Genomic DNA, 21,966 nt, shown 5'->3' with positions numbered 1-21,966 from the left:
AAGCCAGGCAGGCACTTCTAACACAAGCTGCGCTTTGCAGATGTGTGTGGCCCCCCTCCCCATCACAGAGGGGACCCCTGAGCTTTTTGGCATCATGCTCTTTCAGGGGGTGGTGACCAAGGACATGACGTGCCCTGAAAATGAGGAAGGGCCCTGGTTTCTGGGTGCCTGTGGGTGCTCAGGTCAGCATCATCACCTCTCCCAGCAGGGGCCCCGGGGGCTGAGTGGAGCCAGCACTCCTCCCTGTCTCCTCCCCTCAGGCCCTGCCCCTAGGTGGAACATGGACCAGAAAACTGCTTCTAGAAAGGGGCCCAGAGATCCCGTGCTGGTGTGTCTCAAAGCATTCCTTCCCGGGTCCAAGGGAGGTGGTTAAAAATGCAGATATCTGACAACCTATACAGTGGGAGGAAATACTTGCAAATCATATATCTGATAAGGGATTAATATTCAAACTGTGTTAATATTTAGAATACCCTACAACCCAGTAACAACACACTGATTAAAAAAACGGGTGAAGGACTTTACATATTTCTCCAAAGAAGATGCATGAATGGCTAAAACACATGAAAAGATGCTCTCCATCACTCCTCTTAATTAGGGAAATGAAAATGAAAACCACAGTGAGGTACCACTTCACACCCATTAGGATGGACACTCTGAAAACACAGGAAATAGCAAGTGCCAGTGAGGATGTGGAGAAACTGGAAAACTTACTCATTACCGGCAGGAATGTGAAAGAGTACAGACACTATGGAAACCAGTACGGCAGGTCCTCAAAAACGAAACGCAGGATTATCACACAATCCAGAGTTCTACTGGATCTACACCCAACAGCATTGAAAGCAGGTCTCAAGAGGGATTTTTATGCTGTGTTCATAGCAGCATTATTCACAATAGCCAAGAGGTAGAGGTAACCCAGGTTTTCAACAACAGATGAGTGGATAATAAAATATGATCTATGTACACAATAGAATATGATTCAGCCTTAAAAGGAAGGGCATCCTGGTTGGACACAGTGAGTCACGCCTGTAGTCCCAGCACTTTGGGAGGCCAAGACGGGCAGATCACGTGAGGTCCGGAATTCGAGACCAGTCTGACCAACATGGAGAAATCCCACCTCTACTAAAACTACAAAATTAGCTGGGCGTGGTGGCACATGCCTGTAATCCCAGCTACTCGGGAGGCTGAGGCAGGAGAACTGCTTGAACCCAGGAGGTGGAAGTTGTAGTGAGCCGAGATCGCGACATTGCACTCTGGCCTGGACTAAAAGAGTGAAACTTCATTTCAAAAAAAAAGAGAGAAGGGCATTCTAACACATACCACACCAGATGGATGTTGAAGACACGATGCAAAGTGAAATAAGCCAGTCACAAAAAGACAATTGCTATGCGATATGAGGTACCTAGAGCAGGAAATGGAGTGGTGGCTGCCAGGAGCTGGTGGGAGGGAGGAATGGGTAGAGTTTCCAGTTTGCAAGATGAAGAGAGTTCTGGGGACCGGCTGCACAGCAATGAGAATGTTCTTAGCACAACTTGTACATTTAAAAGTTTGTAAGATGGGTCCGGGCGCGGTGGCTCAAGCCTGCAATCCCAGCACTTTGGGAGGCCAAGATGGGTGGATCACGAGGTCAAGAGATCGAGACCATCCTGGTCAACATGGTGAAACCCCCGTCTCTACTAAAAATACAAAAAATTAGCTGGGCATGGTGGCGCGTGCCTGTAATCCCAGCTACTCCGGAGGCTGAGGCAGGAGAATTGCCTGAACCCAGGAGGCGGAGGTTGCGGTGAGCCAAGATCGCACCATTGCACTCCAGCCTGGGTAATGAGAGCAAAACTCTGTCTCAAAAAAAAAAAAAAAATTGGTAAGATGGTACATTTGATGCTATGTGTATTTTACCACAGCTAAAATAACCTTGTAAATTAGAGATGCAGATACCCAGATCCCACTCTAGTCCTTACACTCAGACTCAGGGACTAGGAGTGGGCATTTCACACTAAGCCCCCTTGGGATTTGGGGGCGGTCACGTGAGACTGACCGCACATGCTGCACTCAGCTTCCTCCCATTTGTTGGGGCCTTCCAAGCCAAGCTCTCAAGAAACCGCAAGTTCATCGTGTCGGGGGATGCATCCGAGGGGGGCCCAGATGGCAGTACTGGCACCTGGACGCCCAGCGGGAGGTCAGCATCTGCCCGTCAGAAGTGCGTTTGCAGAAGCGCCTGGAAGCTGACGAGCTGGCTGGATGCCACTGGGCCCCCGGTGCTTTCTTGGGTGATGGGCAGGGCTAGATTTAGGGTGAGGCAAGTGAGGCACACACCTGGGGGTACCAGGAATCTAGTCATTAGGATAAGTAACATTTAATGCCATATTTAAAACAAAAATAAAAATCAAGGCCTGGCGCAGTGGTTCAAGCCTGTAATCCCAGCACTTTGGGAGGCCAGGGCGGGTGGATCACCTGAGGTCAGGCGTTCAAGACCAGCTTGACCAACATGATGAAACCCTGTCTCTACCAAAAATGCAAAAATTAGTTAGGCATGGTGGTGCATGCCTGTAATCCCAGCTACTCGGGAGGTTGAGGCAGAAGAATCGCCTGAACCCAGGAGGCAGAAGTTACAGTGAGCTGAGATCGCGCCATTGCACTCCAGGCTGGGCAACAAAAGTGAAATTCCATCTTGGAAAAATAAATAAAAATAAAAATAAATGTAGAAAACGCATGGTGAACGCCGTATGGAAACTGAAGACAGGCTGCTGTTTGCCTCATGGTCTTGCGTTATTGTGCAAGAGGAGTGGTCATTTCAGGCAGCTCACAATTCCTTGGCCGTGCGGCCAGCATGTGCCCCACTGGCGGGGTTTCTGAGGGTTGATAATGGTGGGCCGACATGTCAGGCAATGGGAGGCTTTATATATAGTCATGTTTTTTTGGTCTTAGAGCTCTCATTAACTTTTCCCACTTAGTTCAAAATCTGGGAGGATATTTTGGTAACTGTCCATGAAGTACACATTGTTCCTTCCCCAAGAGAATCCAGTAGGGTTTGGCTTGATGCCTATGACAGGTCATTGGTGACCATGGCCCGCTGACCCTCATGCTGGCACACATCGCTGCTGGAGAAGAGTGGGGAGGCCCGTGTGCAATAGCACATTCCCGGGGCCAAGACAGGCCTGAGAGGCACCTGGGCTCTGTAACTCCAGGAGGCCCAGAGGTCACTGGCTGGGAGAGTGTGTAATTGAGAAGGGCCCAGGCCCGGCTGCCCTGTGCCACTTCACCGCATGGTTGAGGAAGCGTCAGCTCCAGCGTCGACACTGGCATGACCTCTCCAAGGCCTGGAGCTTGCTTTACACTTGTAATAGTTGAGTGTCATTTTCCTCAATATGGTGTCGTACATAAGCTTTTGGGCCCCAGAGCACCACGGAATGCACTCCTGGCTGCCCCTGTGAGTGAGGGGACACCTGTGCCATGTGGCCCACAGGGAGCTGATGTCACCTGGGGCAGAGCATCCTGTGCTGGCCTGGAGAACCTGTGGGGGTGTGAAGAAACTGTGGGGTATGTGTGTGTGTGTGTTTGGTTTTTCTTTGCTTAAAATTAAAAACAAATGAAAAATCCCTAAATGAATATGTGCTCAATGGAATAAATTAGAAATACACGGCAATATTAAAACAGAAAAGTGATTCTCTTTTTCCCTCTGCAATCCTAACCTCCATCAGTAAGCCCGGTGAACAGCCTGGTGTGTTCCCTTCAGCTACTTCCTCCTGCTTCCCAACACACATACTCTTGTAAAGGACTTTTTAAAAGGAAAGTTTAGCAACATTTGTGGGAGCCTTTTTGAGCCCTACGCAGAGAGCTTCCTCACCCTGTAAGCCACTGCATGGTACTCCCCAGTGTGGCTGTCACTGGCATTCCTGCTTTCTGAGAGTGATTCCATCTGGTATTTTCCACATGAAACTGCACCCTGGAGCTAGGCGTGGCAGCTCACGCCTATAATCCTAGCACTTTGGGAAGCCAAGGCAGGCAGATCACCTGAGGTCAGGGGTTTGAGACCAGCCTGGCCAAAATGGTGAAACCCTATCTCTACCAAAAATACAAAAATTAGCCAGGTGTGGTGGTGGGTGCCTGTAATCCCAGCTACTTGGGAGGCTGAGGCAGAAAAATTGCTTGAACTCGGGAGGCAGAGGTTGCAGTGACTCGAGATTGTGCTCCAGCCTGGGCAACAGAGTGAGATTCCATCTCAAAAAAAAAAAAAAAGAAACTTTACCCTGTAAAAAAGTCTTCCCAATAGGCCTGAATGGTGCTGGAAAGCTTTCCTCTTAAGGTCATTTCTTCAGGTTTAAGCTTTGAAAGTGGCTCTTTAAGTAAAAATACAGTAAATAGCGTGGTGGAAGGAGGACTTTGGATTTAGATGTACCTGAGTCAGCTCCAGATCCACCATTTCTTATCTTTATGACATTGCCTGACTTAACTTTCCTGAGTCTTGATGAGCTTGTCTAGGACATGGGGTAATGAGGCTGCTTTTCCATGGTTTTTGTAAGGATTAAGTGTGCAAAACTTCGAGCTCAATGTCTAGCAGAGATTGTATTCAGTAAACAGTTTTCAAATTTCTTCTTTTTGAGACGGAGTCTTTCTCTACCACCAGGCTGGACTGCAGTGGCACGATCTTGGCTCACTGTAACCACTGCCTCTCGGGTTCAAGCTATTTTTCTGCCTCAGGCTCCGGAGTAGCTGGGACTACAGGCACACACAACCATACCCAGATAATGTTTGTATTTTTAGTAGAGATGGGTTTCACCATGTTGGCCAGAATGGTCTCAATCTCTTGACCTTGTGGTCCACCCACCTCAGCTTCCCAAAGTGTTGGGATTACAGGCGTGAGCCACTGCAACCGGCCTTCAAGATTCTTAAATAAGCATTACCTGATTTAAAAAAAAAAAAAAAAAAAAGTGCAACGAGAGTAGGAGTTCTGCTTCTGCTTCTGTTTCAATGCCCGGGATCTGTTGCGTAGGTCGGGTAGACTCATGACATTGTCTGCAATTCCCTCATCCACGGCCAAAGAAGCAGGAGGCCAGTGGGATGGCAGAGCTGAGAGCGAAACCAGGGCCGCACGCACTGTCCCAGAGATCAGACACAATGAGACAGAGACCCTCTACTGCAGAACTCACAGCTGTCATCAGCCCTCACAGTGCTGGAGATAAATCTTGGTTTGGTTTTGCAAGGCTTTCTCAAGTACCTGCCCACTCTGCCCTTGTTGACAGTGTCACCATCCACATGCAATGGGCTTCTGGGGCTGCTGGGGGCCAGCGTGCACATGTTACGTCAATAAGTGCCTCTCAGGCCTCAGCACGACCCGATTAGCAGATTGGCCAGTTCCCAGAGGTCAGCTTTGAGGGATGGAGACCCGGGATGGAGACTCAGGATGGGGCAGATTCAAAGGACAGGGAAGCGCACTGAATGGGCACTCCTGAAGGGCCGGGCTTGGGAACAGCAGGGATTGCTTCTGGCAGGCAGGCTGCGTGGGAGTGGCCCTGTAGAGAAGGATCGGGGGTGGCTCGTGGTGGTGAGGGCGGGTGGGACCTCCCAAAGGGGTTCACATGTGCACTGTGTTCCTCTGGGGCTGTCTTGACCCAATGTGGTCTGCAGTGTCCAGTGACTCATGCTCTGTCTGGGCTGCTCATATGTTTATAGATAAACATTCCCTCACGCCTCACAACTCAGCTTGTAAAACTTCAGAGGGTTATGGGGAAAAAAAAACCCATCTTCAAAAGTTCAGTGGGGCCTTTGTAGCCTGGACCACTTTGAATGTCACACAAAAAGCCTAGCATGCATGTGGCTCACTGTTAGCTTGCAGGTGTGTCAAGTGGACTCAGCCCCTACGAGCTCCCAGGGGGGCCCAAGCCCCCACAAAGTAGGCTGAGAGGGGTTAGGACGAGAGAGAAAGTTTTTCTCTGTGGTTGATTGTGGAGGCCCTTGAGGGGTGGGGTGGGGCATTGGAGTAGCCCTGAGGGATGAGAGGTCTGGTCCCAGCAGGAGCCCTGGAAAATGCTCGTGGGAGTGAGAACAGCAGGGGCAAGGCAGAGCGTGGGGTCTCATTTCTTTACTGTGGGGACCACCGTGCCTGTCCCACAGAATGAAGGTGTGGTGCAGGCACACAGTAAGTCTGCAGAGAACGCCAGCTCCCCTGATTTTACAAATGAAGAAACTAGGGCTTTTTCAAATGAAGAAAACCAGGGTTTTACAAATAAACGGAGGGGTTAGGGTTTTGGCAGGGGCTCTGGGAGGCAAGTGGCACCAAGAGAGGAGATGGAGCCATCAGCCCAGGCCGGCCACGCAGCCAGGCAGCCAGGCCCTGGCCCCCACCCCCAGCCCTGTCCCTCATTACTTAGGGCCTCCTTTGGCAGATTCAAAATGTTTTCTCCAAAATGGGCTTTTGCTTTTGAGCCTCCCCCTTTCAGGAGGACAGAAAACAATTTCTCATTGTCTCAGGAAGTGGAGCAGACACATTCTCCACAGCCCAGCACTTCCACACTGAGGTTTACTCCAAATATACTTGTGTGTGTACGTGCGTTCCGGGAGACCACATGCGCATGTTCTCAGTAGCACTGTTCATAAGCACTCAATGAGAGCCGCCTAGATGCCCTGCCACAGCAGGACACATGAGGACGTGGCTGCGCAGTCCTGCGGGAATATCACACAGCAGCGAGAACAGACAAACTTCAGCTACTGTATGGGTGACTATCCAAACACAGCACAGAGGAAAGGAAATGAGTCATCAAAGACAGACAGTGTGATTCCATTAGCATAAAGTTCAAAAGCAGATAAACATAAAGAATGCATTATTTAGGCATATACACGAAGTTCAAAATAAAATGATAAGAGGCCAGGCACAGTGGCTCATGCCTGCAATCCCAGTATTTTGCGGGGCTGAAATGGGTGAATCACCTGAGGTCAGGAGTCCGAGATCAGCCTGGCCAACGTGGTGAAACCCTGTCTCTACTAAAAATATAAAAATTAGTCAGGTGTAGTGGCGCACACCTGTAGTCCCAGCTACTTGGGAGGAGAATTGCTTTAACCTGGGGGGCAGAGGTTGCAGTGAGCTGGTATTGCATCACTGCACTCCAGCCTGGCCAACAGAGCGAGACTCCAACTAAAAAAAAAAGTTAAGAAAAAATCCCAAAGAATTAAAAAAAAAGCTAGAGCTCTATACTACAAGGCTACAGTAATCAAAACAGCATGGTACTGGTACCAAAACAGAGATATAGACCAATGGAATAGAACAGAGGCATCGGAGGCAACACAGCATATCTACAACCATACAATCTTTGATAAACCTGACAAAAACAAGCAATGGGGAAAGGATTCCCTGTTTAATAATTGTTGGAAAAACTGGCTAGCCATGTGCAGAAAACAGAAACTGGACCCATTCGTGACACCCTACACTAAAATTAACTCCAGAAGGATTAAAGACTTAAACATAAGACCTGGCACCATAAAAACCCTAGAAGAAAATCTAGGCAAAACCATTCAGGACATAGGAGTAGGCAAGGACTTCATGACCAAAACACCAAAAGCATTGGCAACAAAAGCCAAAATAGACAAATGGGACCTAATCAAACTCCACAGCTTCTGCACAGCAAAAGAAACAGTCATTAGAGTGAATTGGCAACCAACAGAATGGGAAAAAATTTTTGCAGTTTACCCATCTGACAAAGGGCTGATATCCAGAATTTACAAAGAACTAAAACAGATTTGCAAGAAACAAACAAACAAGCCCATTCAAAAGTGGGCAAAGGATATGAACAGACACTTTACAAAAGATGACATCTATGAGGCCAACAAACATATGAAAAAATGCTCATCATCACTGGTCATCAGAGAGATGCAAATCAAAACCACATTGAGATACCATCTCACGCCAATTAGAATGGCGATCATTAAAAAATCTGGAGACAACAGATGCTGGAGAGGATGTGGAGAAAAAGGAACACTTTTACACTGCTGGTGGGAGTGTAAATTAGTTCAACCATTGTGGAAGACAGTGTGGCGATTCCTCAAGGACCTAGAAATAGAAATTCCATTTGACCCAGCAATCCCATTACTGGGTATATATTCAAAGGATTATAAATCGTTCTACTATAAGGACATATGCACACAAATGTTCATTGCAGCACTGTTTACGACAGCAAAGACCTGGAATCAACCCAAATGCCCATCAATGATAGACTGGACAGGGAAAATGTGGCACATATACACCATGGATTATGCAGCAATCAAAAACGATGTCCTTTGTAGGGACATGGATGAACCTGGAGAATATCATTCTCAGCAAACTGACACAAGAACAGAAAATGAAATACCACATGTTCTCACTCATTAGGCGGGTGTTGAACAATGAGAACACATGGACACAGGGAGGGGAGCACTACACACTGGGGTCTGTTGGGGGGAATAGGGGAGGGACAGCGGGGGGCGGGGAGTTGGGGAGAGATAGCATGGGGAGAAATGTCAGATATAGGTGAAGGGGAGGAAGGCAGCAAATCACACTGCCACATGTGTACCTATGCAACTATCTTGCATGTTCTTCACATGTACCCCAAAACCTAAAATGCAAAAAAAAAAAAAAGCTAGACCTAATAAACAAATATCACAAAAGTGCAGGCTGAAAGATCACCACACAAAAATTAGATGTAATTCTGTACAGCGAAAACAATTCCATTTATAATAACATCAAAAATCAGAAAGTATCTGGAAATAAATTTAAACAAGGAAGTGAAAGGCTTATACACTGAAAGTGACAGGAACCTGCTGAAAGAAATTAAAGAAGACATGAATAAGTAAATGGAAACACACCCTGTGTTCATGAATTGCATTGCGCTTAATAGACAAAGCAGTCTTTTTTGCTTTGAGATGGAGTCTCGCTCTCTCGCCCAGGCTGGAGTACAGTGGCATGATCTCAGCTCACTGCAGCCTCTGCCTCCCTGGTTCAAGCGCTTCTTGTGCCTCAGCCTCCGGAGTAGCTGGGACTACAGACATGTGCCACCATGCCCAGCTAATTTTTTTATTTTTAGTAGAGTCAGGGTTTCACCATGTTGGCCAGGCTGGCGTCCGACTCCTGACCTTAAGTGATCTGCCCACCTTAGCCTCCCAAAGTGCTGGGATTACAGGTATGAGCCACTGCACATGGCTGACAAAGCAATCTTTAAAAAAAAGAACAAAGTTAGAGGACTCACATTTTCTGATTTCAAAACTTCAACGTACCAGTAATCGAAGAATGATACTAGCATAAAGACAGACATGCAGGCCAACGAAATAAGACTGAGATTTCAGAAATAAGTCCATATACCTACAGCCAAGTGATTTTTAGCAAAGGTGCTAACACCACTCAACGGGGGAAAAGACAGTCTTTTCAACTAATAGTGCTTGGAAAATCAGATATCCACATGCAAAAGAATGAATGTTGACCCCTACTTCACATTAGCTATAAAAATTAACCCAAAATGGATCAGACTAAACTGTAAGAGCTAAAACCATAAAACTCTTAAAAGAAAATACAGGTGTGAATCTTCATGATCTTCATGGCCAGCGGATTTATAGATATGATACCATAAGCATGAGCAACAAAAGAAAAGGCGGGAAGTTGAGCTTCATTAAAATAAAAACCTGTTCATCAAATTCATCAAAGACAAGAAAGTCAAAACCAAAAACCAAAAACCCACGACCTATAGAATGGAACACAGTATTTGCAAATCAAAATCTGACAAGGGTCTAGTATTCAGAATATATAAAAGAACTCTTCCAGCTCAACAACCAAGAGACAACCCGATTAAAAACTGGGCCAAGGACTTGAACAGACACTTCTCCAATGAAGATATACAAACAGCCAACAAACACACGAGAAGATATTCAACATCCTTAGTCATTGGGGAAATGCAAATCAAAACCACAGTGAGGGGTCGCTTTACTCCTACCAGGAGGATTCTAATTTTAAAAATCCCAAAATAAAAAATAGTAACCAGTGTTTGCAAGGATACAGAGAAATTGGAACCTTCAGACATTGCTGGTAGAAATGTAAAATGGTACAGTCACGGCCGGGCACGGTGGCTCAAGTCTGTAATCCCAGCACTTTGGGAGGCCGAGGCAGGTGGATCACGAGGTCAAGAGATCGAGACCATCCTGGTCAACATGGTGAAACCCCGTCTCTACTAAAAATACAAAACATTAGCTGGGCATGGTGGAAGGGGCTGTATTCCCAGCTACTCAGGAGGCTAAGGCAGGAGAATTGCCTGAACCCAGGAGGCAGAGGTTGTGGTGAGCCGAGATCCCGCCACTGCACTCCAGCCTGGGTAACAAGAGTGAAACTCCGTCTCAAAACAAAACAAAAAAATGGTACAGTCACTCTGGAAAATGATTTGGCAGTACCTCAAAAAATTAAATGTAGAATTACCGTATGACCTACCAATTCTACACCTAGATATATACCCAAGAGAAATGAAAACAGAGGCTCAAATCAGCGTGTAGCATCCCACTATTCATGACAGCCAAATGGTGGAAATGGCTCAGATGCTCATCAGTGGAGGGTGGATACACAAATTGTAGTATATGTTATACAAACAAAAGAGTATTATTTACCCACATAAATGAATGAAGTTCAGAAACATGCCACAACATGGGTGAACCTTGGAAATATGATGCTAATTGAAAGAAAACAGACATAAAAGGTGACATATGATTCTATTTAGATGAAACATCCAGAATAGATAAATCCATACAGACAACGCACAAACTAGTGATTTCCAGGAGCAAGGCCACGGGGAGGGGAAATGGGGAGGAACTGCTTGATGGGTAGGGGGTTTTACTTTGTAGTGTTGGAAGTAAGGACAGATAGACACGGTAGCTGCATGACCTTGTGACTGTACCAACCACCACTGAATTGGTCACTTGAAAGTGGTCAATTTTATGTGATACAAATTTCATCTCAATAAATTATTTAAAAATAAAAAATATGCATGTACCCCAAAACCTAAAATCCAATAAAAAATTAAAAAATAAAAAATAAATAAAAAATATGTAAACCCCAAAATGAAACAAAGAAAAGCCAGGAGCCAGGTGCTAATCCCAGCACTTTGGGAGGCTGAGGCGGGTGATCACCAGGGTCAGGAGTTTGACATCAGCCTGGCCAACATGGTGAAACCCCGTCTCTACTAAAAATACAAAAAAATTAGCCAGGCATGGTGGTGCGTGCCCATAACCCCAGCTACTTGAGAGGTTGAGGCAGGGGAATCACCTGAACCCAGGAGGGGGAGGTTGCAGTGAGCTGAGATTGCACCACTGCCCTTCAGTTTGGGCACCAAGAGCGAAACTCTGCCTCAAAAAGAAAAGAAAAGAAAAGCCCCACAGAAGTTGGGCAATGCTGCTTCTGGGAGGGAAGGAGTGCAGTGGGGAAGGGCCTGTGGTAAAACACAAGGATCTGTTTTATTCTCTGAACTATGTGCAGACATCTTACACACTTTTAAAAATGCTTTATTTAGCAATAAAACATTTTAAAAGAATAAACAAAAAGGGGAGAGAGAAGCAGAATCTTGTAGCTTGGGATCCATGCATGTCCCTGTCTTCCTCTCCCGTCACCAGCTCTACCCTGATTGTCTGGGAACCTGGGGATTCCAGCAAGGATCTTGGGGCCCCTCAACAGCTCCCCTTCCTGTTGAGAAACATGAAGTTCACCCTGCCCCCATGGTTCCTCTGTGGAGGGTACCTTTTAGTTTGTCATTAGTGGTAGGTGGGTAACAGCTGCCCACTTGGTATATTCTTGAGTTATGTGTAAATGTAGAACATCGGTGAACCAATGAGAATTCCCCTGTCTAAGAGCAAATATGAGGATGAAAGTCTGCTCAGGGCCTTCAGTCTGGAGAGCTGTCAGCCCCAGAAGCTCTCAAGCTCTTGGTCCCCAGGATAGATCCACCCTGTTGGGCTTTCCGGGTGTCTGCCTCGCAATACCTTCAGCTCACCTGGGTGGGGGTCTCCCGACTGAGCTGATTCTTGGTACCTTCCTGCTTTGGCCAACATCACCCAGCCAGCTTACTCAGAAGAGCATAGCAGTTGGGAAGCTGCTGTGTTGAGGGGCTCCCCCTATTGCCTAAGTGCCTGGTTTGGTTTTCAGGGGCTAAGCAGGTGCAGCCAGTGCCCACAGGAGAGAGGTGCAGAGGCTCAGGGCCAGCCTCCTGGGCCCGCCTGGCTCCCACAAGTTATTACCCTCTCCTTTCCAGGTGTTCTTTGTCCTTTGCTTCTCCTCCAGGTCCCTGCCCTCAAGCTTCCTCTCTTAGGGCTCCCACAGTCCAGGAAGTACCCCACCAGGGTGCCCAGGCACTAGGCCTGTGAGGTGTAGGCATCTGTGTACCCAAGCCTCCTGGCCCTCAGGGACTGTGATGCGTGCTGGAGCCACCAGGGTGGGGAAACTGCACACCAGCAGGAGTGCGGGGTGGGCGGGTGAAACCCTAGACATTCACCACAGCTCAGCATGATGGTGGAGGCTGCCAGCACAGGAATCAGACTCCCGGGCACCCTTGCTGCACCCTTGTTGCTCTGCTCTTTTTCAATGATGACATTTAATGAATAATCCATACTCATGAAAATTAGCCAAACAGCAATTTTACAAATAAAAGAGTTGGGGTCTTTTCTGAGCGTTTTCTGCCGACCTAGACAAGGCATGTGTGGTTAGTCTGCTTGCCTGATCCACGCCTGAGCGGCAGTGGGAGCAGGTACCTGTCACCCACCCAGCCAAGACTACCTTTGCCCAAGGCATTGGTGGGAATTGCCATGGAACTGAGCATTTAGGAACTCTGGAGGGTATCCAGCCCAACTCTTTGCTTTTACCTCTAAGGAAATGAGGTCCAAACCCCAAGGCCAATTGGTGGCCAGCTTGGCTGAGAACTGACCTGCCTCTGAGAGCAAAGTGTGCGTACCTGTCTTTGACCCAGCACTTCCACTTCTACAGACCTATCATCTGGAACTACTTTTGCCTGTAAATAGGCAATGTACGGGTGTTTGTTGCAGTGTATTTTAAGCTAAGTGAAAAATCGGAAACCTCCACTTTTTTGTTAGTCTACCTTGGGGACTGGATAAAACCAATTAATGGTGTACGAAATCACGCAACCATGAAGACGACGAGCATATAACTAACTCTAAAGTATAACCATCTCCATTGTGGATTGCGTAAAAAATCGTAGAACAATCTTTCCAGCGTGATCCAGCTCTACAAGAACAAACTTCCCGATGTTCAAGAGCGGAACTGCCCGTGTGGTAGACCCTGGCTACCTGGGGTTGCTGCACACCTGAGATGTGGCCAGGGTGAACTGAGACATGCTATGAGATGCCACGCTAGTGTTCACTCTGACACGAGAGCTGAAATGAGGTGTGTGGCAGAATTTGAAAGACAGAACAACAACAAAAAAAGACATAAAATACCTCATCAGGGGCCAGGCAAAGTAGCTCACGCCTGCCATCCTAGTACTTTGGGAGGCCAAGGCAGGAGGATCACGAGGTTAGGAATTTGAAACCAGCCTGGCCAACAAGGTGAAATCCTGTCTCCACTAAAAATACAAAAATTAGCCGGGCATGGAGACTGGCACCTGTAATCCCAGCTACTCAGGAGGCTGAGGCAGGAGAATCACTTGAAACTGGAAGGCAGAGGTTGAAGTGAGCTGAGATTGTGCCACTCCACTCCAGCCTGGCAATAGAGTGAGACTCTGTGTCAAAAAAAATACAAAAAACAAAAAACAAACCCAAAAAACAAAAAAACAGAAAAACCTCATCAGTATGTTTTTGGTATTGACTACATGTTGAAACAATAATATTTTAGATATATTGATTAAATGAATTATAGAATTAAATTTCACTTATTTGTTTTTCCTTTTTTGAAAAAGTGGCTACTACACAGTTTGAAATTATTTCTGAGGTGCATGTGCTATTTCTATTAGGCAGCAGAGGTCTAAAATAATACACTTCAGGCCAGGTGCGGTGGCTTGTGCCTGCAATCCTAGCATTTTGGAAGGCTGAGGCAGACGGATTACCTGAGATCAGGAGTTTGAGAACTGCCCGGTCAACATGACGGAGCCTCGTTTCTACTAAAAATACAAAAACAAGCTGGGCGCAGTGGTGGGTGCCTGTAATCCCAGCTACTGCGCAGGAAGATCGCTTGAACCTGGGAGATGAAGGTTGCAGTGAGCTGAGATCACGCCATTGCACTCCAGCCTGGGCAACAGAGTAAGACTCTGCCTCAAAAAAAAAAAAAAAAAAAAAAAAAAAGAATAAAGAAGAAACATCAAACATTAAGCATGGTCTGCAGCACAATAGAGTAGTTATCAAGAGGAATGTGTAAGCAGGACTTCACTCAGCTCTTCTGCGGGGCTTTACAACTTTATATATTCATGTAGGGTGCTTTTTAATGATTAACAAACCGAAAAGGGCACTGTGGCCAGGATTCCTGAGCAGCAAGCTTTCCACCTCACCATGTCTGCAGAATTTGCCTGCTCTTGTGCCTTGTCTCCAGGAGATCCAGGGCCGCCTGCCATGAGCATTACCCCTACCTTAAGGCATTTCAGACATACTCACCCTGGGAGAGAGGACACAGGATGGATAAGCTGTGCTGGAGGAGGAGGATACCTGCGCTTGCCACTTTCATGGCAGGGGTAGACTGCAGTGGGTGGTGGGAGGAAGCCGGAAGCTGGGTGCCGGAAGCCGGAAGCCGGAAGCCGGAAGCGGTGAGAGAGAGTACAAGGTGCAGCAACAAGAAAGCCATGGCGGCTGCAGAGGGAAGTGCTGTGGCCTAACGTTAACTTGTTTTCTTAAAGTCATCTCTAGCATTGTAAATGCATTTTTCCCCACTTGGCAATTGAAGATACAGTTTTTGAAAAGCAGGGAGATAGATACTAATAGGTGCTTTCTATAAGAGGCTGGGAAAATTGCTCCTGGCATGATGGGCATCTGGGGCAAGGGGCCAATCTGTTTCCTGGACCCTGCCTGCTCCTAATGGATGCTGTAATTCCTTCACCCATTGCTAAGTCTAACCGTAGAGCTTGCAAAGAGGAGAATGGCAGGTACTGACCCACCGGATGCCTTTGCATATCACTGAAGGCAGCATGTCTCTGGCTACTGTCTATTTAATGGAAGTTTTAAGACGTTGAATCCCCTTAACCTCTAGGTCTTAGAAGGCTTGGGAGTATTAGGTCCTCTTATTCCCCTGGTTGAGGGCCTCCATTTTCCCATGCCCAGCCTTTACGCACATACCACACACACAGATTATAGGACATCTTCCAAACATTTTCAACCAAAGCCAAAGCCAATTTTCTAAAAACATCTACTGCCCCCAATAAGAGGATTTTAGGTTGATAGAAAATCTTTTGTTTTCACTTCAGAATGAAGATGACTCGCATCTTAAAATGCCTGAGTGTCGTTTCCCTTCTTGTGCTTGTCAACTTTACAAAGCAAATAAACGAGGTTGCACACAGCCAGACCAAACACAACTCCCAACTTCTCCCAGAAAATACCCAATAAAGCAGAAACAGTTATAGCAAACACATCCAACATGAGTTGATATTTCCAGTTACATTTTCTGGGGCCTAAAAAAATACACTGCAGAGAATAGACAACTTATGCTATAAACATAATTGCAAATGCCGTGAATTAAAACTGCTGCTGGACAGTTCAAAACAATGGCATTTGGAGAACATTACCAAAGACAGTCTTTCCCAAAATCAAACCTGTATTCATCAAGCACACTCAGAGAGAGGCAGTGCTCTGTTCTTAATTCCTCCCTAAAAGTCTGGTTCTGACAGAGAAAATGTGTTTCATCTTCCTTCTCCATTCTCGGTTCCTATCCCTTGTCAACCCAAACACAATTCCTGCAAATATTTTCTTTTCTTTTTTGAGACGGAGTCTCGCCCTGTCGCCAGCCTGGAGCACAGTGGTGAAATCTTGGCTCACTGCAACCTCTACCTCCCAGGTTCGAGTGATTTTCCTGCCTCAGCCTCCTGAGTAGCTGTAACTACAGGCGTGCGCTACCATGCCCAGGTAATTTTTGTATTTTTAGTAGAGACGATTTCACCATGTTGACCAGGATGGTCTCTATCTCTTGACCTCATGATCTGCCCACCTCGGCCTCCAAAAGTGCTGGGATTACAGGCATGAGCCACCACTCCTGGCCCTGCAAATATTTGCATTGCCCCTTTCCTCCCCTATTACTCTTGCTAAATTTTGCTATGGTTTTAAAAAACATACACATTGCACACATGCACCAAAATAATCACATGTACCCCAAAATATGTACAACTATGATGCAATAATAAAAAGTGCAAAAGATGGATTTTCTGGGATAAAAGGAAAATGAATTTGTGATTGAAAATGATTAAAGAAGCAGAAAAATGTAGAAATGTACAAAGGAATAAATAAACACCACCCATAAGGCCTCCGTCCTAAAACGACTGACATTTCAGTGTATTTCTAGGCTTCTTCCATGACTAGACACGTGTGCGTAACGAAAAACACGGTAATTCTGCGTGGTTAATATGCCTTTTTCTCTTTCTTTTTAAAAGTGCCTGTATGATGTTTCATCCCATGGACAGATCATGACTTATGTGTCCAGCCCTCTGCTTCTGGGCATTTGGACTGTTCGCTATGCTTCCCGGTAGCAGGCGATGCTGTGTAACTGTTGGCATCCCTGCAGGATTCTCCCGAAGAGGGGTTCCTAGGCGTGGACTGTCGGGGCTTTGCCACATGTTGCTGAACTGCCTTCCAGAAACCAGTTGGCACTCTTCCCAGCATGAGAGGGAGTAATAATCTCCCCTCCTGACACTGTTCTGTGTAACCATGGAACACACGGCTGTTCCCTCTTCCCCAAGGCTTTCACAGGTAAGATATCAGCTGATAAAGGCTTACGAGTATAAGCCATGTCTCTCCTAGAACTTCAGCATTTTCTGGGGTTCTAAGGAAGGTGCACCTTTTCCCCGAAGCAAAGTGAGATGCTAAGGAATGACAGGCAAGGGGTGGAGCCCTGGAGCTGGGGATCCTGAGCAGATCCCTGGCACCTGTATTTAGAAGCTGGCCCTCAGGGAGGCTCAGAGGGTTTCAGCCTCTCTGTGACTGGCTGACAGAGTGCTTGTCCCCTCTGTTAATCAACCTGGTGAGTCCCTTCTGCTGAGAGAGCCTCTTGAACCCAGGCTGAGCACGGGTTCACCCCAGCTGCTCACATACGGTCCTGTCCAGTAGCCTCAGAAGCAGAGGATCAACAGGCCCCACAAAGCACACCTGAGCTTGCCTGCACCTTACCTTACTGGAACCAGAGCCTACCTTCACCTGAGGTTACCAGCGCCTGAGCGTACCTGCGTCTGCAGTTACCTGCGTGTGCCCATGCTTGAGTTTACCCACAACTGAGCTTACCCGTGCCTGAGGATACCTGCACCTGAGCTCACTTGCCCTTGTGCTTACCCCCATCTGAGCTTACCTGCCGCAGCAGTGGGACGGAGAGGGCCCGACCCAGGCTCCTCCAGCCTCCTCGTTGGCCAGGGCAGGGAGCTGGGAGAGGAGGGCCCACCCTTTAAGAGAAGCAGTCCCCATGAGGAGCATGTGAGCACTTGGGCCTGGGCCCTCATGATCCTTGTGAGGTGATGGCCCCGTGACCTGGCTCCCAGGCCAGAAAAGGAAGCGAGGGCCCAAGCTTCCAGGCTGTGCTGTGTGCAATCCCACAAAGGCAGCCTTGCGATCTGAGAGGTGGGGGAGCTAGAGCTCTTCCTTTGAAGTGGCCCGGCCATGTCCCCCTCCCACGCAGCCAGCCCTTCCCCAGCTGGAAATGTCAGCAGGGTTTGCATAATCGAGACAATTGGACATAATCGTTCTTTCAGAAGCCCCTCATCAGCGTGGCAGCGATCCCGCCCCGGGGAGCTGGGAGAAGGGGGCACATGGCATTAATTACTGCTAATCCTTCTTCAATTCATCTGAGGTTGGACCTGAGGTCAGGATGAACCCAGCTGCGAATGCAGTGTGAGCCCCACATGACTCTCAGCCCCTTCTGGGCGCTTCTGATCCCTGCTCTCCCCACTTCACCAGCAGCGTGCCTGCCTGGCATCCACAGTCACCCGAAAACCACAGTGGCGGGAGCTTTGTTGGATTTGTTGAAACAATATGCATGGCTATTCCAGCTTCTCATGAGCGTTCTCAGCCCAGTAGGAAAGAAAAAACCCAAACCCTGAACTGTCCCTCTCTGCAGAGGGGCTGGGTCTTCCCAGCATCTGTGAGGCGCTTGGACAATCCGCCACTTCCCCCTTCTCACAGGAGCAGACAGGTTGGACCCAAGGGCAATGAGGGGTGTTCCCATCTTACAGAGGAGGACTCTGAGCCATGCGAGAGGGTGGCTTGCCCAGAGAGCAACTGGGGTGGAGCAGGAGAGCCCAGGTTGTCACGTTCAGCCCATATGTAGAGTCCAGACGCCAGAGGCTGGGCTCACTCCCCCAACCCATGCCTGGCGGACACCTGGGGCTCAGGGAGTCTCTGAACTTCTGATGGAAGCACGTGTGCCAGGCCATTTTCTGGGTCTGTCTTTGCTTTCATTAGCTTCTGTCGGGATCTGTCCCCACAGAGTGGGCGTGCAGAGAGTCAGATGAGCAGCTCCCCCATGCTTTGCTGGAGTGAGCAGAGCCCTGGGATGCACAGGGTCCACAGCGGCAGCCCTGGCCTCGCTCCTGGGTCTTCTTTCTTGAACTGATGTTGGCTCTTGAGACCTGAGAGTCTCAGCTTCAGTGGGAGCCCTTCCGGGGGCTGAGAGAGGGTGCAGAATTCTGATGGCACAGTCAGAGCAATCCAGGACATCTGAAATCAGTCTTGGAGCAGTGGGGAAAGGCCACATGAGGAAGTGAGCCGATGGCCAGCATTGCCACGGCTGGGAGGTGTGGAGGCTCTGTGGTTAGTGCCAATGACTAGCCCCAACCTGGCCGGCTTCCCGTCAGTGACTCTCCAGTGCGCCCTTCACTAGACAAATAGGCTCTTTTTCAGATTCAGATAAGATGGAAACAATGAACCCTAATCTTCCCCAAGAGAACACCCCTCCTCCCCAGGGTCCATACAGTGGGGCCTGCAACTGGGAGCTGAGATGTCCCACATAATGGCCACAAGCCACACGTGGCTACGGAGCACTGGAAACAGAGCCAGTCGGAATTGAGATGTGCTCTGAAATAAAATATACACGGGATTGCCAAGACTTGTGATAATAATTGATTGCACATTGAAATATTTAGAACGGCTGGGCACAGTGGCTCACACTTGTAATCCCAGCACTTTGGGAGGCTGAGGTGGGCTGATCACCTGAGGTTGGGAGTTCAAGACCAGCCCGACCAACATAGAGAAACCCTGTCTCTACTAAAAATACAAAATTAGCCAGGTGGGGTGGAGCATGCCTGGAATCCCAGCTACTCGGGAGGCTGAGACAGGAGAATTGCTTGAACCCAGGAGGAGGAGGTTGTGGTGAGCCGGGATCCTCCTGCCATTGCATCCAGCCTGGGCAACAAGAGTGAAACTCCATCTGAAGAAAACAAAAGCAAAAGCAAAAAAACCCCAAAATATTTAGAACATATTGGGTTGGATAGAATGTTACTAATTTTTTTCACCTGCTTCTATTTACTTTTCAAAACCGACTACTAGAAAATTTAAAATCAGCCAGGTGTAGTGGCTCATGTTTGTAATTCCAGCACTTTGAGAGGCTGAGGCGGGCAGATCACCTGAGGTCAGGAGTTCCAGACCATCCTGGTTAACATGGTGAAATCCCCATCTCTACTAAAAATACAAAAATTAACCAGGCGTGATGGTGCACACCTGTAATCCCAGCTACTTGGGAGGCTGAGGCAGGAGAATCCTTGAATCTGGGAGGCAGAGGTTGCAGTGAGCTGAGATCATGCCACTGCACTGCAGCCTGGCAATAGAGTGAGAGTCTGTTTCCAAAAAAAAAAAAAAAGAAAAGAAAAGAGAAAGAAAAGAAAATTTGAAGTTGCCTCTCCCCTGTGGCTCACAGCTGTGGCTCACCTCATATTCTGCTGGGTGGCATTGAGCTGCAGGGGTGGGGGTGGGGGTGGGGGTGGGGGTGGGGGCCCACCCGCCAGAGGCATCCTCCCTCATGAAGTCACCTGGATGACCTGGTGCATGGACACCATGTGTGAGGACTGTGGAGAGACGCTGTAAGGGCTGAGACTTATTCTGAGGAAACAAGAACCCCACCATGAAGGGTGAATACTGACCGCTCACTCACTCCTCACCCGGCTGCGGGGAGGGGGTCCTTGTCATGGGTGAGGAATGAGGACACATTCCTCAGAGGGAATAAGAGGCTGGCTGGCAGTCACAGTTGGTGAGAGTATGGGGACAGTGACCTGTGTGCTCATCTGTGCGGGGCCCTGAGGAGGTCGTGGGAGGTCCCCAGGCTGGCAGGGGACCCCAGGTAGAGGCCCAAGGTTCCTGGCTGGACTCTGAGACAAGATGGAGATGTTGTTTCTCACACTCTTTTGTTCCCTGCGTTTCCTGACCCATAGTTATGTCTCAAAACCTGCTCCGATTCAAAGAGGACTTTTGCGACAAAACTCTTTGCTGGTGGTGTATCCTCCCGTCTGGAGACGTCTCTTTTGCCATGTCATTGAACTGTCTAGGACCATGATATCCCTAGGACTTGCAAAACGCTGATCTTCTCATAAGGTCGACTCTTCTTTGTTAGCTAGATTCATCCGTAAAGAGAAACTTCCCTGGGCAGACTGGGTCACCCTGAGGCAGTTTGCAGAAGAAAGGCAGGAAAAAGGTTTCTGTCTCCAGAGGAATCAGCTGCTTCCCTGGTCTCGTTCCAATGTGAGTGATTCCTTTTCTTCAGAGCATCAGTGTGAATTTGAATGTGTTTAAAACCTTTGGTGTTGTTGTAAAAGATAATTATAAACATAAATGCATAACTAGATTAGGCAAAGACATAGATTAGAGGTCTATCAGTGCTTTCGATTACCATCAACTCTGCTTCCATTTCTCCACTCACTGACAAAAAAAGTAAGTTCCCCACTTGGAGGAAAATGAGATCCTCAAACATTTGGAACATGGGTCCTGGAAACTCCTCTTTTTCTGGAAGGCAGAGGGTCTTCCTGGTGAGCCTTAAGATCCAAGTTGGCCACATGTGCTGGCCGTTCTCCGTAGGCTGCCCGGCCTTGTCAGCAGGTGAACGTTGGCAGCGGCCTTTCACACCGCTCTTCACCCCGCGGCTCAGGGTTCAGGGAGTGAGAGTCCTGAGGCCCTGCTGTTGCTCCTCATCTTCCACTGGAGGACACAGGCCCGTGAGGACCAGCCATGGAGGTATCAGTGGGAGGATCCAAATTGGACAATGACTCCCTGTCTGATTATAAGAACCTTCTTTTCGTTTTTTCTTTTTCTTCTTTCCTTCTTTTTCCTTTCTCTTTTCCATTCTCCTTCCTTCCTTCCTCTCCTTCCTTTTCCTTCCTTCCTTCCCTCCTTCCCTTTTTCCTTCCTTCCTCCATCTCTCCCTCCCTTTTTCCTTCCTTCCTTCCTCCATCTCTCCCTCCCTCCCTTCTCTCCTCCCTTTTCTTACTTCCTCCCTCCCTCCCTTCTTCCCTTTCCTTCCCTCCCTCCCTTCCTTCCCTCCTTCTCTCCCTTCCTTCCTCCTTTCCTTCACTCCCACCCTTCCCTCCCCTTCCTCCCCTCCTTCCCTCCCTCCCTTCCTTCTTTCCTTCCTTCCCTTTCTCCCTCCCTCCCTTCCTTCTTCCTCCCTCCCTTCCTTCCTGTTCCGTCTGTCTGTCCTTTTTTTCTGCTCCTCAGTGAGTTGTGTTGCAATGCTGGCAAATGATGTGTGCTAGAATAACAAACACATGGGTTGAAAAAAGCCTGCCAAGCATTCAATGTTTTTTTAAAGTCTTCAGAATACCCTCTACAATGAAAATAAAACCAGTGACTTTGTGGTGGAGA

General features: G+C 48.0%; 1 protein-coding gene across 6 annotated transcripts in view; it reads right to left on the bottom strand.

The window, feature by feature from the left end:
- TRPM1 (transient receptor potential cation channel subfamily M member 1) overlaps positions 1-21,966 on the bottom strand; it is a 166,453-nt gene that overhangs the window by 97,616 nt on the left and 46,871 nt on the right. The window contains exon 1 of one of the 6 annotated variants that reach the window (XM_035303621.3): positions 17,477-17,737. The exons of 4 other annotated variants lie outside the window; for them this stretch is intronic. The gene's annotated coding sequence lies outside the window, so the exon portion shown is untranslated. Of the gene's footprint in view, positions 1-14,589; positions 14,676-17,476; positions 17,738-21,966 lie in introns of those variants that run through there. One more of the 6 variants, XM_078329036.1, reaches the window with a different exon arrangement.

Source organism: Callithrix jacchus, chromosome 6 (genome assembly GCF_049354715.1).
Source record: "Callithrix jacchus isolate 240 chromosome 6, calJac240_pri, whole genome shotgun sequence".
NCBI lineage: Eukaryota > Metazoa > Chordata > Mammalia > Primates > Cebidae > Callithrix > Callithrix jacchus.
Note: the sequence above shows the minus strand (reverse complement) of the source record. Positions and strands in the feature narration are given on the sequence as shown.